The sequence below is a fragment of the Lampetra fluviatilis genome, chromosome 1, assembly GCF_964198595.1.
Source record: "Lampetra fluviatilis chromosome 1, kcLamFluv1.1, whole genome shotgun sequence".
Taxonomy (NCBI): domain Eukaryota; kingdom Metazoa; phylum Chordata; class Hyperoartia; order Petromyzontiformes; family Petromyzontidae; genus Lampetra; species Lampetra fluviatilis.
In genome coordinates this window covers 14555404-14573454 of record NC_136275.1, presented here as the reverse complement: position 1 = coordinate 14573454, position 18051 = coordinate 14555404, and the positions used below count along the sequence as shown (strand labels likewise).

General features: G+C 46.5%; 1 pseudogene across 1 annotated transcript; it reads left to right on the top strand.

Moving 5' to 3' along the window:
- The first annotated feature begins 859 nt into the window (after nucleotides 1-859).
- Nucleotides 860-10480, top strand: LOC144932996 (uncharacterized; annotated as a pseudogene). The gene is made up of 7 exons (XR_013636966.1): nucleotides 860-1054; nucleotides 1659-1819; nucleotides 5116-5252; nucleotides 6229-6451; nucleotides 8147-8248; nucleotides 8679-8790; nucleotides 10073-10480. The product of XR_013636966.1 is annotated as an uncharacterized LOC144932996 (transcript).
- The last annotated feature ends 7571 nt before the right edge of the window (nucleotides 10481-18051 follow it).

Genomic DNA, 18051 nt, shown 5'->3' with positions numbered 1-18051 from the left:
GACAATGTAAATATATTTTTTATCACACAACAACGCAAAGTGTGCTTTGTTCGCAATTGTTTTAATGTCAACTGGAATGTGTGTGATATTGTCTACTCTGATGAGCAGTGATTTCAACTAAATACATTTGTTTACGTAATTTTTATGTTAATTGCAGGTACATTATAGTAGTTGCAACATGTGTTCCTCAACATTATTTGATATGTATTAACAAGGCATGAAATTAGTTTGAAATTTTCATAATGTTCAATGCTTTTGTCAAGCCACTGCTGGAACGTCACCCCACACTCTGTGCCGGTCCTGATAATTTTATAAAACTGCAAATGCAATGTTTTGCTATTAAAATAACTTTACGAGTAACATTAATGTTGTAACCGATATATAAACCACAAATATGAGATCAAAGAGTCTTTAAGTGACATTTTAAGCATATGAACAAGGGACAATAACATATTTGAATATTAACTTATATAACCATAATAGTAAATGGCATATGATCTGTAAAAAAAGATTTGGTTAGATCGTGTGAATAAAATGTAAATCAGAGCTCTAACTCGACCAACTAACATAGCCAAACAAATCAAGTTGTCATGTGGACAAATGTGCCTTGCGAATATTTTTTTTTTTACAAAAAAACACGATGTTAAAAAAAAGTTTGACAATGGCATATACTGATCACTTCGGAAACGATGCATAAGTCTAGATCTAATGGGGGCAAGCAACTGTCAGCAGCTGCTTAAGACAAAACTGTCGAACAAAGGAAGCACCTACTGCCACCAGTGCAGAGATACACGTGATTGCTATGCAAAGACTCACTTGAAAGTGAACACAGCCACGATGCCAAAAGTGCTGCAGATTGCACCCAAAGAACGTGCTGGGCGTGCGCTCGTTCGCGGAGGCCATGATGTGTCCTGCGCTCTACGACACGGCCAACTCGTTCCTGCAGCAGCACTTTGTGGAGGCGTCCACGGGCGAGGAGTTCCTGGGCCTCCCTGGGGAGGAGCTGCTGGAGCTGGCGGCACGAGACGAGCTGCACGTAGAGGGAGAGGAACAGGTGGGGGGTGCGCGCGCGCACGGTACCTGATGGTTCCGTGTGCAGGGGAAAATAGGATGAGCGGGAGGTGGCGACGGCAGGGTATGGGTCCGGCAGACCTTGCCACGGTCAAACTGTGCAATCTGACCTGTCGTAGTTTACTCGAGCTCATGTCATGTGCATGTCGTGGATTTGTGTTTGTGTGTAACTTATTTATACGCATCATGTTTCTCAGAAGAGCCTTTTGACAATCCAATTCTGGATAAAGGCCTACCCATGCCATGGGAGTCATGCATGTGTTTGACCATGCTTTTCCATATCGGTCAGTGAAGGTTGTTGAAGACAGGGAGCATAGGTGTGGGAGAATTCAATTAAAGTGCAACAATGGTTATTGATGTACTACACTGCTGTCCACAACGCAGCCACCTATAACAACCAGGCATGTATGTTGGTCAGTTAACTGGGCTCTTGCTTATAGCTTCTGAGATTTGCCGAGTTGGGGTGCATTCCAGGTGATTTGGTCAAAGGTATTTGTACACACACACCGATGCATGATTGACTCTGTGTGCATATGTGGTTCATGGGTGTGTGCGCCGTGCATATTGTTTGCTGCTGGCGCGCGCAGGTGTTCGAGGCGATGCTGGCGTGGGTGCGGAGGGACCGCGAGGGCCGTGCGCCGCTACTCCCGGACCTGCTCACATGCGTGCGCCTCCCGTTGTGCCGCCCCCACTTTCTGACCGACCGTGTGCAGCAGGACGAGCTCATACGTGCCTGCCACAAGTGCAGGTACCGTGACCTTCCGCCCCCATCCCCCCCGCGCTCGCTAAATCAGGCAACATTGCACTAATACAGCAGTGGGTCTGGGTGTTATCGCTTTACTGGCCCTCAAATCCCTTTTTTAAGAATGGAGAATCAATACCTTTCAAATTAAAGCCATTCAGATAATTATTAATATTTCTCATGAAGGGCAAACAATTATAAGCCTGGAAAAGATTAGACAGAGAATCGGGGGTTCTTAGGCAGGTTAAGTACAGGAACCTACAGTATATTCAGAAACATGACCAGGATGAATGGTCACTGACTGCAAAGGGTAGTGACTTGAAGGTATTAGGTGAAAAATAACACCACAGTGATTGGATGCCACCAAAGTGTGGATGGGTTGGAATCTGTCTTCACTTGCAAATCGCAGGAACAGACAGAGAGAAGTGGAAAGACCACTGCAAGGAGATATCGGTCAAGTTAACAGCCATGCTCCAAAGGCCACAAGACAAAGGGAATAAAATAAAAAGACTCAGGTTACAAGCCAAATAACCTTGCTGTAGCTCCAGCTTAATTTCTTACTGAATCTTTTCTGGGTCGCTGTTAGACCGGAGTAGGCATGTGACAAGTAGCCACATCTATTTAACAAGAGGTGGGTCCAGAAATATCTCCTTGTTTTCTCACTCTGACTAAAATTAAGCCCTATATACAGTGAGGGAAAAAAGTATTTGATCCCCTGCTGATTTTGTACGTTTGCCCACTGACAAATAAATGATCAGTCAATAATTGTAATGGTAGGTTTATTTGAACAGTGAGAGACAGAATAACAACAACAAAATCCAGAAAAACGCATGTCAAAAATGATTGGCATTTTAATGAGGGAAATAAGTATTTGACCCCCTCTCAATCAGAGAGATTTCTGGTTCCCAGGTGTCTTTTATACAGATAACGAGCTGAGATTAGGAGCACACTCTTAAAGGGAGTGCTCCTAATCTCAGCTTGTTACCTGTGTAGTGAGTTCCAGGGAGACTGACGACGGAGTCGAGGCACACTCTTTTATTGAACTCAAGGGCAGTACAATACTAGATGGGAAAACACCCCTAGCACTATTCCCCCTGTCCTGTTCCCAGTCCTCCTCTAATAGTGCTATGGGAGGCTGTCTGATCCGGCCCTGGTAAAGCACGGATCCCGGCACCCAGCTAACCCCGCCTTGCTCTTACAAGAGCAGAGGTCCGGAAGCTCTTGGGGCCGCGCCACTGGCTTGCCCAGCTCGGCCCTGACAAGGGCAGCGAGACAGGGAAGTCCCAGGGCCTATTCTGCCGGTCTTCAGACTTCACTGGTAAGCTTCTTCCACACTGGCCCCGAGCTCTCTGGCTCCCCGCCTTTTATAGGAATCCCCTCCGAGGGGTGGAGTTATGGGGGATCACAGAGCCCCCATGGCCCCCCAGTGGTTAACGGATGCGGACGTGGATGTAGACACCCGTGTGTGGGTGCAGACAGCCTTGTGTTTCCTGTCCGCCCTTCTCCCCGTAATAACCCCTACACCTGTATAAAAGACACCTGTTCACAGAAGCAATCAATCAATCAGATTCCAAACTCTCCACCATGGCCAAGACCAAAGAGCTCTCCAAGGATGTCAGGGACAAGATTGTAGACCTACACAAGGCTGGCATGGGCTACAAGACCATCGCCAATCAGCTGGTTGAGAAGGTGACAACAGTTGGTGCGATTATTCGCAAATGGAAGAAACACAAAAGAACTGTCAATCTCCCTCGGCCTGGGACTCCATGCAAGATCTCACCTCGTGGAGTTGCAATGATCACGAGAACGGTGAGGAATCAGCCCAGAACTACACGGGAGGATCTTGTCAATTATTTCAAGGCAGCTGGGACCATAGTCACCAAGAAAACAGTTGGTAACACACTACGCCGTGAAGGACTGAAATCCTGCAGCGCCCGCAAGGTCCCCCTGCTCAAGAAAGCACATATACATGCCCGTCTGAAGTTTGCCAATGAACATCTGAATGATTCAGAGGACAACTGGGTGAAAGTGTTGTGGTCAGATGAGACCAAAATGGAGCTCTTTGGCATCAACTCAACTCGCCGTGTTTGGAGGAGGAATGCTGCCTATGACCCCAAGAACACCATCCCCACCGTCTAACATGGAGGTGGAAACATTATGCTTTGGGGGTGTTTTTCTGCTAAAGGGAACAGGACAACTTCACCGCATCAAAGGGACGATGGACGGGGCCATGTACCATCAAATATTGGGTGAGAACCTCCTTCCCTCCACCAGGGCATTGAAAATGGGTCGTGGATGGGCATTCCAGCATGACAATGACCCAAAACACACGGCCAAGGCAACAAAGGAGTGGCTCAAGAAGAAGCACATTAAGGTCCTGGAGTGGCCTAGCCAGTCTTCAGACCTTAATCCCATAGAAAATCTGTGGAGGGAACTGAAGGTTCGAGTTGCCAAACGTCAGCCTCGAAACCTTAATGACTTGGAGAAGATCTGCAAAGAGGAGTGGGACAAAATCCCTCCTGAGATGTGTGCAAACCTGGTGGCCAACTACAAGAAACGTCTGACCTCTGTGATTGCCAACAAGGGTTTTGCCACCAAGTACTAAGTCATGTTTTGCAGAGGGGTCAAATACTTATTTCCCTCATTAAAATGCAAATCAATTTATAACATTTTTGGCATGCGTTTTTTTAGATTTTGTTGTTATTCTGTCTCTCACTGTTCAAATAAACCTACCATTAAAGTTATAGACTGATCATTTGTCAGTGGGCAAACGTACAATATCAGCAGGGGATCAAATACTTTATTCCCTCACTGTATACATGTGTAATAAAAGACTCGGACGCTTCTCTCTGTCCTGTGTCCTTTATTTGGGTTCGATCTCGTTTCCCTCACGGTACTCCCCTATAAACTCTCCACTCTGCAGCCCCAGGCTGCTGTCGCTCACGTAGCCCAAACTCCCTCCTAGCAGCCCCGCCGCTGTCACGTCGTGCAGACCCCTGCTGCCGACTCCTCCCTTGCAGACCCGCTGCTCTCTGCAGCCTCCTCGCTGCTCCTCCTGCCCCGGGGTCGGTCACCGTTGGCCGACGGTGCCGATCCTCGTGGCTCGGGTGTGTGGCGACCTCGCCACTCTCTCTCACCCTTCGCCCTGCGTGGCCTCTCACTTTTCCCAGTCCCCGATCACTCACGACTGCTTCCGGTTACCCCCCTTATAGACCCTTACCCTCTCCCCCACGTGACGTAACTCCTCCCCCCATGACGTCACTTCCGGGAGGTCGTTTACGCCCGCATTACACATGTTCTAGGGACCTATTGGATGAAGCGAAGGACTATCACCTGATGCCGGACCGGCGGCCAGTTCTTCCGGCGTACAAGACCCGGCCGCGCTGCTGCACCTCCCTGGCTGGCCGCGTTTACGCTGTCGGGGGCCTCAACTCTGCCGGTAGAGTTAACAGCGGGCGGAGGAATGGGCAGGGAGGCTGAGATAGCTGACAAAATGCAAAGAACCCTGTTTAATCTTGGGTGAGAGTCAGCGATTGGCATCCACTATCCCAGCAGTGTCAACAGCTGCCTGCTTTTAACATTTTATAACATTTTATAATATGTTGCACTTTGACCGAATTACACGGAAAGTGCACAATATTGTCAGACCTCGGAGGCTGAGTCGAGCATAGATATGGCGTGGGTGGGTGACCATCATGCACACTCAGGTTGGGCAGCATATAGTGCAGAAAAATCCATTGTTGTACTGCACTTCTGTGCTGTAAGCTTCCACATCCATCCCTCCCACCTTCATTAATCCAAGTGGATCATTGTAGTGAACCATAGTCAAATAACCTCCATGATCCACATGGTGTGGAGAGGCCCTCATCCAGCAGTGGATTAACAAAAGAGCTGTGCATGTATACGTCTCGTATCACTGTGAATCTTACAGATGGGGTCTACATACGATCCCATCTCAAGACAAGAGAAATATGACTGCACCTCAACTCTAAAAGAACATTCTGTATGCACCGGCAGTGAGATGTTCATATATAAATGTTTTTGACCTTGTATAAACGTGTACTGTATGAGTTGTATATTTTATAATGTGTGTTAATGTTTTTGGTATACATGTGTCACTTGACACCCTGGACACTCTTGCAAATGAGATGTTCCATCGCAAGGGATTTTCCTGGAAAAATATTGCAATTAATAAAGCATTGCTGCAACTCACATCACATTGAATCAGACATCATGCTTACGCACGTTGCAGTGCATCGCACTCCGCTGCTCCTTGCGCGGTTATCTGACTTGACCACCTGAATGAAAAATTGTAGATGTTGCTCTGCATCTACATCAGCCGTGCGACAGAAGAAGACTTCATAACAGTCGGTATAATTTATCCCTTGAAGTCCCCCTCTCGTGTATTTGCTCAGGGGATGCGGTGACCATGGTGGAGGTTTACGACCCGCTGACCAACCGCTGGGAGGCATGCTGCCCAATGGGGTCACCGCGTAGCCGTGTGGGGGTGGCCGTGCTGTGCGGACGGCTGTAAGCGGTGGGGGGCTCGGATGGGCAGGAGCGGCTGTCAAGCGTGGAGGTGTACGATCCCGACACAAATACTTGGACCAAGGTCGCCAGTATGAATAGCAAGCGCAGGTGACCATGGTTTTTGTGGGAAGCGGTAATCGGTGGCGAATATCAGAATTGGTCGACTGGGTCTCAAACGAGTAGAGTATCTGGTGTTTTGTGTAAACATTGGCACCCGGGAGACAAATGCGGCTGGGCATGATGCTGGACACACAAACCCCCTTAATGCACTGTGCTGACCTTCATAGGTGCTCGCTAACAGCACTCGCTCTAACGGCCAGTTTAAAGATCACTCGGGATCACTATGTTTTTTTGTGGCAGACGATTCACAGCCAATGCATGAACATTTTCCGTTTGCAGCAGTGTCTACTATGGCCTTTCTAATGTTACATATACTAGTTATGAGATGACTATTAATATAGCTGTTAGCAGCAACATTTATTACTTTATGCAACAGTACAGTTGAAACTGCATATAAGTACACCCTTGGGAGTAAGTACTTATATCCAAAGTAGTATGCTTGGATCAGACATTACCTATCGCCTTCCCCCCCACCAGTATAATAAAAGGATCTGTTTCTTTATCAGAATTGTGATTATATAAGGTGTGTTTACATCCAGTTTCTACTGTATCGACACAAGGTAATTGAGGTATACAAGAGTCCCTTGAATATTGCGAGGGGTTACATTCTTGGAAAGTGCTGCGAAGGCCAAAACCGCGATATTCAATACTTACCTAAATAATGGGGTTAGGTACACGGCAACCAAAAATAGACACATGACAATTGATATAAGTACTGTACTGCAGAGGTGGGACAAAGTCATTGTTATGCAAGTCCAAGTCGAGTCGCAAGTCATCAAATTCATGACTCGAGTCTGACTCGAGTCCAAGTCACATGACTCGAGTCCACATCTCATAGGTGGGACAAAGTCATTGTTATGCAAGTCCAAGTCGAGTCGCAAGTCATCAAATTCATGACTCGAGTCTGACTCGAGTCCAAGTCACATGACTCGAGTCCACACCTCTGCTGTACTGTATGCCAAATAAACTAAAAACAAAATAATTAAAATAACCATTTAAATACCCTATACAAAACACATTCCTGGACAATAAGTTGTATAAATACTGAATAATTTACTGTACTTACTGATGATGATCCAAAGCGGGTGTGTGTGTGTTTGTCTACGAGAAGGGAGCTGTAGTGCTGCGGTAGTGCTACGGTTAGCACGCTGTGTTACGAACCCGGAGACCCAAGTTAAATTCTCGCTCACGCTAAACGCCAGTGACGATCTGAATTGATCCTGGGCCTCCCCTAGGACTCAGCCCTAAATGAATATATGTTGTGGTGTGTAAACATCGCCACTGGAGAGACAAAGGCAGCCAGGCATGGTTCTGGTTATCCACCCTCTTGTATGCCGTGCCAGCCTTCATAGGCGCTTGCTAACGGCACTTGCCCCAACAGTCTTTTAATAGGCTCTACGGGGGTGGGTTTTGTCCGCGAGATGCGAGCATGACGTCCAGCCCGCACTGCACCACTTCCATTTACAGCATACCCGCAAAAGGCCAAAACTAACCCCTGCGATAACTAAATTGGTATCCAAAGATGTTGCCCGCGATAGGTTAATACCCCAAATGATGAACCCGCGATATTCAAGGGTCTCCTGTATTTACAAGAACAGCCTTTAGCGTTACAGAACATTACTTTTAAACAATAGTGAAAGCTGCCCCAACGATCGTCATGCTTCCACCCCTTTCTCTTCCCAGCGCGATGGGAGTGGCCGTGCTGGACGGGCAGATCTATGTGTGCGGGGGCTACGATGGGGTGTCGTCGCTCAGCTCCGTGGAGTGCTACTCTGAGGCTGACAAGTGCGTGATGAGCACACACACATCCATGTATTCAGAGCAGGAGAAAAGCAAGTACTTGCGCGTTGTTTGCGCTTCTTAGTGCGATGGCTGGCCCATGAACATGCATCGAGGCCAGAGCGGGCATGTCAATAGAGATATGAGTAGTATCTGAATAACATGTAATTGAAATAGGTAATTTCATTACTTTTGTTTTATTGGTATCTCAATTGCACAGATCAAAGTAATTGGTAATTAGAAACAAAATTTCACAAGACTGTTAATTGGTCACTTCCATCCATCTACATTACTCCATTAATTTGTAAATTTATTGTAATTTGCCCTTCTCTGTGGCACGTGTCTCAAAGCCAGAGACGTTCATCCCATGCGAGTGAGGATGAGCATGCCCTCCCGCACAGCTCAGCTGTTAACGCCTGTGTGCTCGCACATTCAGGTGGACCATGGTGACGGCCATGAACTCGCCACGGAGTGCGACGGGTGTGGCGTTCTTTGAGGGCCTGGTGTACGTCACGGGCGGGCACGACGGCCTGCAGATATTCAGCACGGTTTGTGACGCACGCACGTACGCAGAAAGCAGATAGCACACACTCGGTTCGTCTTAATTAATTCGTTTTTTATTTATATACATAACCATTAATTCAGAATCTAACATCTCCATTTGCTGAGGGCTTACTCAAAAGAAGTGGATAATTAAGGACTTTTTCAGAGTGAAACGGTTTTGTATTTACATGTGTAATGCGAGCAAGGATTGAGGGGGGCGGAGTCTGGGTCACGTGAGGAGAGGGAGGAGTTAGGGTCACGTGGGGGAGAGGATTTAGGGAGAGAACCGGAAGGGGATCGGGGAGTTGAGACGGAGTGAAACGGGAGGAGGCCACGCTGGGCAGTACGGGGAGAGTGGCGCGATCGCCACGCGTCGGGAGACGTCGGCACCGTCAGCCATCGGTGTCAGGACGCAGAGGGCTAGCGGGCTGTGGAAGGCTAGCTGCAGAGCGGAGCAGCGGTGAGGCTGCAGAGCGGAGCAGCAGTGTGGCTGCAGGGCGGAGCAGCAGTGAGGCTGCAGAACGGAGCAGCAGGGTGGCTGTGGAGTGATCGTCGGAGGAGACGCGGGCCTGAGCGAGGACGCCGTGTGAGCGAGATTTATACGAACCCAAATAAAGGACAACGGAGATCGACACTGAGAAAGAGTACTTTATTACACATGTATGTCGTTGGTGTGTAGGCCTGTGTGAATGGTTCATGTGTGTGGGTTTGTGTATATGGGCCCATGTCTATGGATTAATGTGTATGGGTTGGTGTGCAGGGCTGGGTTTGTATGTAAAATGTATGCGAGTCCATAATAATTTATTGAAATAGCCCTCTATATTCTGGGGTCTCAGATTGCTGCACATCTCATCTCTAACATTTGAAAGGGCACGTCGAGTGGCAGCTATTCCTGTGGGCTCAAGGTGACTCTGTGGGCATTAGTCTGCCACTGGGCATTAGTCTGTCAGAAGGAGACAAAGATTGGTATGTATAATGTAAATCGAGTAATTTCTGGGTAATTTTCTAAATCGGCAAATTCGAACCTGGACGCCAGCACACAATTACTTACTTTTGTGAATTATAACAGGGGATCTTTAAATTCTTCGCTGTGAAACAGACAACGCAAATTATTACATGTGGAAACATTGTTTATATATCCATGTAAACGTCTATGGATTCCTGCATATTGATTTATGACTATGGGGTTGATATGTGTTCTCATATGAGCAGATGAGGGATCCTACCTACTGCCACACTAACATTACGGTTGTACCTTGTGTGGGTGTGTGCGGTGGCGCCATGCAGGTGGAGTACTACAACCCACACACTGGCAGCTGGCACAAAGCGGCGCCCATGCAGCAGAGGCGTTGCCGACATGGTGCGGCCGCCCTCTCGGGCCGCCTGTACGCCGTGGGCGGCTACACGGGCTCGGCGTTCCTCTCGTCGGTCGAGACCTATGACACGGCGTCTGACCAGTGGTCTGCACTCATGCCAATGCTGGCACGCCGCAGCCGCGTGGCCCTTGCAGCCTGCTCGGGGCGGCTCTATGCGCTGGGCGGCTACGACAGCTACGCCAACCTCGGCACGGTTGAGTGCTTCACGCCTGAGTGCAATACATGGCGGCAGGCTGCCCAAATGAGCTGGCACACGGGCGGCGTTGGGGCAGGCTGCCTTCCCTTTCTCACTATGTGACCGGCAGGCCTGCTCTCTCCCTCATAGATGTCTACTCCCATCTGTGGGTGTGGGGAGAGGTGGTGCATTAGTGGTGCCACAACACCTTGGTCATGGATAAAATTGGTGGCAATTGGTGTCTGAACCTGCCCTGGGCCTCCCCTCCCCCCCCTGGTTGATTTAGCCTTATATGTGAGTACTTGGTGAAGTGTACGAACATCACCATCGGCCATACCACCCCTTATGCTGTGCTGGCTGTAGTATGTACTTGCTAACAGCAATTACCCCATCAGTATAAGGCTATATTGAACATATTTTTTTGAGTGTGCACATATGCGGAAACATACATGCGTTGTAAAACTTTGCTGAGAGCAATACTGCACCTGACTTAAGATGGTGCGCGTATAGTTGTCTTGCAGCATATAGTGTACATGTGGATGTTTACAATCGTTGAAACTCATTTCAAACACTTTCAACTGCATTACATATTTAATGCTTGCATGAGTGCGTTGTGCATGGTCCAGTGTGTGATAGATTAAAACCAAAAACTGCTTGAATAGGTGAAGGCTCTACAAACCATCTGAAAATATATATATCCTGTTTCTGTTCGTGCTTAACTGCAGTGTAAAAGAAAACCAGATGTTCTGTTGTGTGCTGCTTTGGCAGCAGTCTCAAAAGTTGCCAACGATGTGTTCTAGGATTTATAAGAAACAGTACAAATGATTAGGTCCCAGCTAGTACATTGCATCTATGATAAATGAGTGTCCATTCAAAATTATTCAATTGGACATGACAATTTACAAGTACACAGCAAAATACACCAATTTTAAATAAAATGCGTTTGTATCTAAAAGCCTCTTTGGAAAACTATAGCCACTAAGCGGCCTATTCAAGTTATTACTAAAATGCGAAAGTAAACCTCTGGCACATACACCTGTTGGAGACCACACAGTTGGTAACTATGACTTGAACTGACCACTGATTTAGATTGTTTTGCCAAACTAACTTTGCCAGTCCATCTGACAGGTTTAACACCTGCCAGATTACAAGGAGGCAAGGTATTTTTGTGTACAGTCTCCATGTAATCATTGTATTTGGACTCGAGAGTATAACTGCATCGTAAATAATTTCTAATGAAACTGTTTACCGACAATGGTTCTGTTTGTTAGTTAATTATGTTTTCTACAGGCTTATGTAAGAAAAATAATCAAACATGAATAAATCGGTGTCGAATTGACTGTTAAAACTGCCAAACAATAATAGAGCCAATATTTGAATTGTTTATATAGTCTGCCTACAGAGTCGCTGAAACAACACAATAGTCAACCCTGTTGGCTTACTGTTATCGAAGGCAATACCATATTGTGAAATAGATATTTAGTTCTTGCATGACACTTCACCATAGTTCAGTGAAATTATTTGATTGCGATGTATACGTGCGTGATTACCACTTTACTTATAATTGAACTGCAATGCATGATACTTATCTGCTGAAGCAGATATAGGTACGAGCAAGCAATCAGAGCACATTTGTGCCATCGCACACATGAGAGGTTCAGCTGGACGAAACCATTGCAAACTATATAAATAGACTAGCGGTAAGTACCCGGCGTTGCTCGGGCAAAAAAGGAAGATACACACATGGACTTACACACAGACATTGACCCACACACATAGAAACACATCAACTTAGACGTACACACACACATATATGGTTACATCCAGAAAAGGATCGTTAGCAGGCCAACCTAAATGTTTCTAACCGGTGAAGATGTTCCATTAGGGGGGTGCACGTTTCGCAAGCGTAGAGAAGGGAGGGAATTACCGTGCCCGAGAAGACCTGGAGCTTCATGGAGCGAAAGACCAGGTAGCTTCCACACAGCGTAACACAGCCGATGAAAAGATAATGGCGCTCGACTGATTTGGAGTGAGACCTCTGCTGTTAAACCGGAGCCGGTCATGAGCACATTGGCCAGGTATGGGAATCTCGGCAATCTCTCCACAACTACCACATCACCAATTGTGAGTTGTGGGGGTGGATTGTTCGATGGTACAAAATACCCAGGCAGGTGCTTAGTTTTGGTGGGGCTGATAGTAAGGCTCCACCTCTTAGTGGCAAGCTCCAGGTTCAACCGCAGTGAGCAGCAATCACCAGAGCATCGGCATACATAACATGGTTGAGCAATAGGGAGGCATCCCTTGACCGCACCCGGGCATCGATCAGCCTCCCATTGTATCTGTACCATATGGTAATTCCTCGGGAACAGCCATTGAAGGCTTCACGAACTACGTGGTCAAAATATGTTAAATAATGTGGAGCCAGAGGACATCCCTGTTACACCCTAAGGTGTAGAGGGAATGGCTCTGACTGACGGCCATGTAGTTTTACGCGGGGCCGCTCACCATCATGAAGGTCCTTAAGGATCATGAGCAAAGTTTGAGGGACTCCGAAAGCATGAAGAACAACCCAGAGGCCAGGCCTACTGATGGTATCATAGGCCTTGAGCAGGTCAATAAAGCACATACATTCACTCACTCACATGCACACATGGAGCTACAGACACGCAAAGAAATGGACTTACACTGACTGACATGGAGCCATGCACACAAAGCGACTATCACAGACAGCCATGGACTGACACACACAGACATCGACTCACACACACAAACACATGGACTTCCACACACATACATAGACTGACACACATTGCCCTACACACACATAGACATATGGACTGTGACACACAGACATCTACTTTAGATACACACACATGGATTAACAAACACACATCGACACACATAGACACACAAACGCACATTGACTTACACACTCAGATGGAGCCATGCACACACATCGACTCACACACACGCATTGACGTACACACATCGAGTGAAACACAGACGTATGAACTAACACACACATGTGGACTAACACACACACAGCGACAGAAACGCACACAATTGGACTGACACACACACACAAACACTTGTACGTACACACACACGGGGCGTTGTCCATTTGAAAAAGACAGATACACACATGGACCCACACACATAGAAACCCATCGACTTACACGCACACAAACATGGACTCACACACAGACATCGACTTTAGGCACACGCATCTAGTTTCTGCACACGAACATTATAATAGTAATAGAGTATTAGGCAACTTATTAGTTTCATAATAGTAAAGAATGAAGCAGAGTTGTTATGTGCACACAAACATTATCATTGTAATGTTTGTAAACGTATTTGTTTAATAATAGTAAACAATAAACCTGAGTTTTTAGCGAAAGATTGAATAAAATTGTACTTTACATTGGCGTGGTGACGCCTCGTCCCGTGCAGAGCCTGCGGCCTCGCCTAGATTGGCAAGCCGGAGGTGAGACATTGCCAGGCTGCGAGCTGGGCCGCTACCCCCGCCCCCCCACCATCCCCCCGCCCTCGCCATAATAATACTATGTAACCGCTTTAATAATATAAAATTAATATCTAAGGACTTTATATGAGTAACTGCACGCATTGGGGTGGGGGGGGGAAGAGGACATCACACTGTGAAGATAAATCGGCAGCGTAATGTGTATATCTATTCAATGTTAAACACGTAAAATAAAATGTCTCCCGTGAGCTGGAGCGAACGCGCATGACTTGGCAGAGTTCCCCCCCCCCCCACGCAATTGGCGTCACTTGGTACGGTCGATGTCGCGCAATAAGTAAATAATGAATAATAGAAACGGCACAAATGTGTTAATTAAACTACTTTAAAGTTTACGGACGGGAAAACGGAATAGCCTAAACCCACCACGGGGCTTAGGGCGTGCCGCCTGGAAAATTATTTCGGTCTTAAACCCCACCGTCCGAGAGCCAAATCCCCCGCAAGCGCGAGCGTGCGGAGACTTTTATATATAAGACTAGCGGAAGTACCCGGCTTTGCCCGGGTGAAAAATATATTTCTTAAAAACTTTACAAATATATACACAGATACTAAGGTATTGTCAAAGCCCGGTGGGCTGTTTGTACATTTCTCCACCAACAAATATATGAGGCTTTCACAAGTCCAAAAAGTTGTAGAAAGTGTGGGGTAAATAGTTGATGTCAAAAGGTTTCCGAAAATTGTGGTCTCCACCCCCCCTCAAAAAATATCTTTACCCCTCGTAGGTATATATACTAACAACACCTTACATACAACAGAGGAAGTGGTATCTATTGACTCTGTAGTAGTATCTACTGACTGTACCGTAGTATCTACTGAGCCAGTAGTAGCTACTGACTGTGTAGTAGTATTTAGTGACTGTAATAACTACTGACCATAGTAGTATTTACTGGGCCTACAGTAGTATCTACCGACTATATACTCGTAACGACTAACTGTATAGTATCTGCTGACTCTATAGTTGTATCCACTGACTATAGTAGTAACTACAAAATCTATAGCAGTATCTACTCACTCTATAATAGTATCTACTGACTCTAGTAGCTACTCACCGTGGTAGTATGTACTGACTGTATAGTAGTATATACTGACTGTAGCAGTATTGACTGACTGTAGCGGTATATACTGACTGTTTTAGTATTTACTATAGCGGTATCTACCAACTCGATAGCAGTATCTACTATCGCTACAGCAGTGTATACCGACTGAGGTCGTACCTGCTATCACTACAGCAGTGCATACTGCTGTGTTGGTACCTGTTATGATGACAGCAGTGCATATTGTGGTGGAACCTGCTATGATTACAGCAGTGCATACTGCTGTGGTGGTATCTGCTATGATGAGAGTACATATTGTGGTGGTAGTACCTGGTATGATAACAGCAGTACATACCGAGTGTGGTGGCACCTGCTATGACGACAGCAGTACATACTGTGGTGGTACCTGCTATGATGACAGCAGTACATTCTGTGGTGGTGGTACCTGCTATGATTACAGCAGTGCATATTGACTGTACTCATCATTCACCCTCACCATTCACCACTCACAACTCACCCTTACCACTCATCCTCATGACTCACCACTCCCAATCACTATTCACCATTCACCCTCACAACTCACCACTCACCAATCTCCCTCACCAATCTCCCTCACCAATCTCCCTCACCACTCACCCTCACCACTCACCGTCACAACCACCACTCACCCTCACCACACAACCTCACCCTCACTACTCACCATTCATCCTCACCAATCACCACTGACCAATCACCACTCACCACTCTCCACTAACCCTCACCACTCAACCTCAACACTCACCCTCAAAACTAACCACTCTCACCACTCACCCTCACCACTCACCCTCACCAATCACACCCTCACCAATCACCACTCACCCGCGCTGCTCACCGTCACCACTCACGCTCACCCTCACCCCTCACTAATCACCACTCATAACCGCCACTCACCCTCACCACTCAACACTCACCCTCACCACTCACCCTCACTACTCACCACTCATCCTCACCAATCACACCCTCAACAATCACCACTCACCCTGACCACTCACGCTCACCACTCACTCTCACCACGCACCACTCATCCTCACAACAACCACTCACCCTCACCGCTCACCACTCACCCTCACTACTCACCTCACCACTCACCCTCACCAATCACACCCTCACCAATTACCACTCACCCTCACTGCTCACCCTCACCGCTCACCACTCACCCTCACCACTCAACCTCACCCTCACCCCTCACTAATCACCACTCACAACCGCCACTCACCCTCCCCACTCACCCTCACTACTCACCACTCATCCTCACCAATCACACCCTCACCAATCACCACTCACCCTCACCACTTGCCACTCACCCTCACCACTCACCCTCACCATTCACCCTCACCACTCTCCCTCACCACTCTCCCTCACCACTCATCCTCACCAATCACACCCTCACCACTCACCCTCACCACTCACCCTCACCATTCACCCTCACCACTCTCCCTCACCGCTCTCCCTCACCACTACCCGTTGCCAGGGGCAACCGCCGTGGTCCGCGCCGGTCGGCAATAGCAAATAAATAAATAAAGCGTTAAATAAATAGAAATCGCACTAAATCGATAATCGGTCCGATTTAACGTTTAGAGACGAAAAATCGGAAATGCCTAAGTTTACCGCGGGGCCGGGGGCGTGCCCACCTGCAAAATTTAATCTCGGCGAACCCCACGGTCCGAGAGCTACATCCCCCGCAAGGGAGCGTATGCAGACGGACGGACAGACAGACAGACAGATAGACAGACAGACAAAAAATGAATTATATAGGTTAGAAGAAGAAAGAAGATAAGTCCAAGTGATGGGTCATCTTTCTGGGAGGTGCTGAGGAGGGCAGGTTCCTCCAAATTGACCATTAATAATGTTTAAAACAAAAGTCCAGAGTTGATGAGCACTTGTCAATGTGTATCTGTGGGAAACTACACTGCTGCCTGTAACCACTCTACATTAATTGGAGGTTCTCTATGCATAATGTACATGTGGGAAGTTTGATGTCATCAAACACCTTCACATAGAGGGACCAGCAACATGGTGGGTATGTAGAAATTACAGATGTATTCGACATTGTCTGAATTGCCAACTGTGCACAATACCTGGCTACCTGACACATGCACCATGGCAAGTGCCCAAAGGATTACACCGTGAAATGCTAACGGCAGTAGTGGAAGATGATTTTATGTTGCCGTTCCTTTTTACAGTTCCGAAAAAGAAGTTTTAAGCAGTTTCACATGACTCCGGTTTTTCCGCATCTATGATTCATATGGTTGGCTATGTACGGTGCAAAAAAAGTTCAATATATGTGACTCGTGTCTATAAACATGAATTCCTGACAGCTTGCCAGTGGTTCAGACCGAGCAATGATCAGGTTATATTAACAATGGACAAATAAAGTATTTTCTTCCAAGCTATTTCAATATTACAGCAGAAAACGGTGCAAAGCAACAGGCTTGCAGCACTGCCAGCTGTGCATATATTTCACATGCAGCTACATGTAAAATGTTCAAGTAGGTACAGCTTTTGTTAAAAATAAGTCAATCAAATTGTTCATCATAAAGCTGCATAACTTGCATGACAATATTTGCGTTTTGTCCAAATACGTGTGTTATTTTACTTGACAGGAGTGCTGTTCCAAGATATAAGATTTTCTCAGCACAAGTGCAATGTGACAGCATCCTGTTTTTGCAATGGATTCTTAAGTTCGTGCTTGTCATGTTAGTTGAGATTGTATACCGTATGTACGAATTATGCATTGAATGTTGAAAAGTCCACTTGGTTGTAGGTTAAATGGACCAAACTTTGTGTAAAATTCAAGAAAGTGTAAAGTGCAAGGTACAAGTCGTGTGTAATGATTCATACTTGGATGTATTGAACTTCAGAAGCTCTGTTCAAGTATAATTTAGCAATAGGAAAAATATAGGCTTTAAAAATTAAGATGTTGATCAAACCGTGTTTCTTTATTTGAATAACCCTTTAGTTATTATAATTATTGTAACGGGTTCTAATTCCATATAATGGGTTTCATTTCAGCTTCTTAATATATGCCGTGAACACACATTCTTTGGAAGTAAAAACATCTCAGAATCAAAATTGAGCCAAATGACAAGAGTTATTCGCGA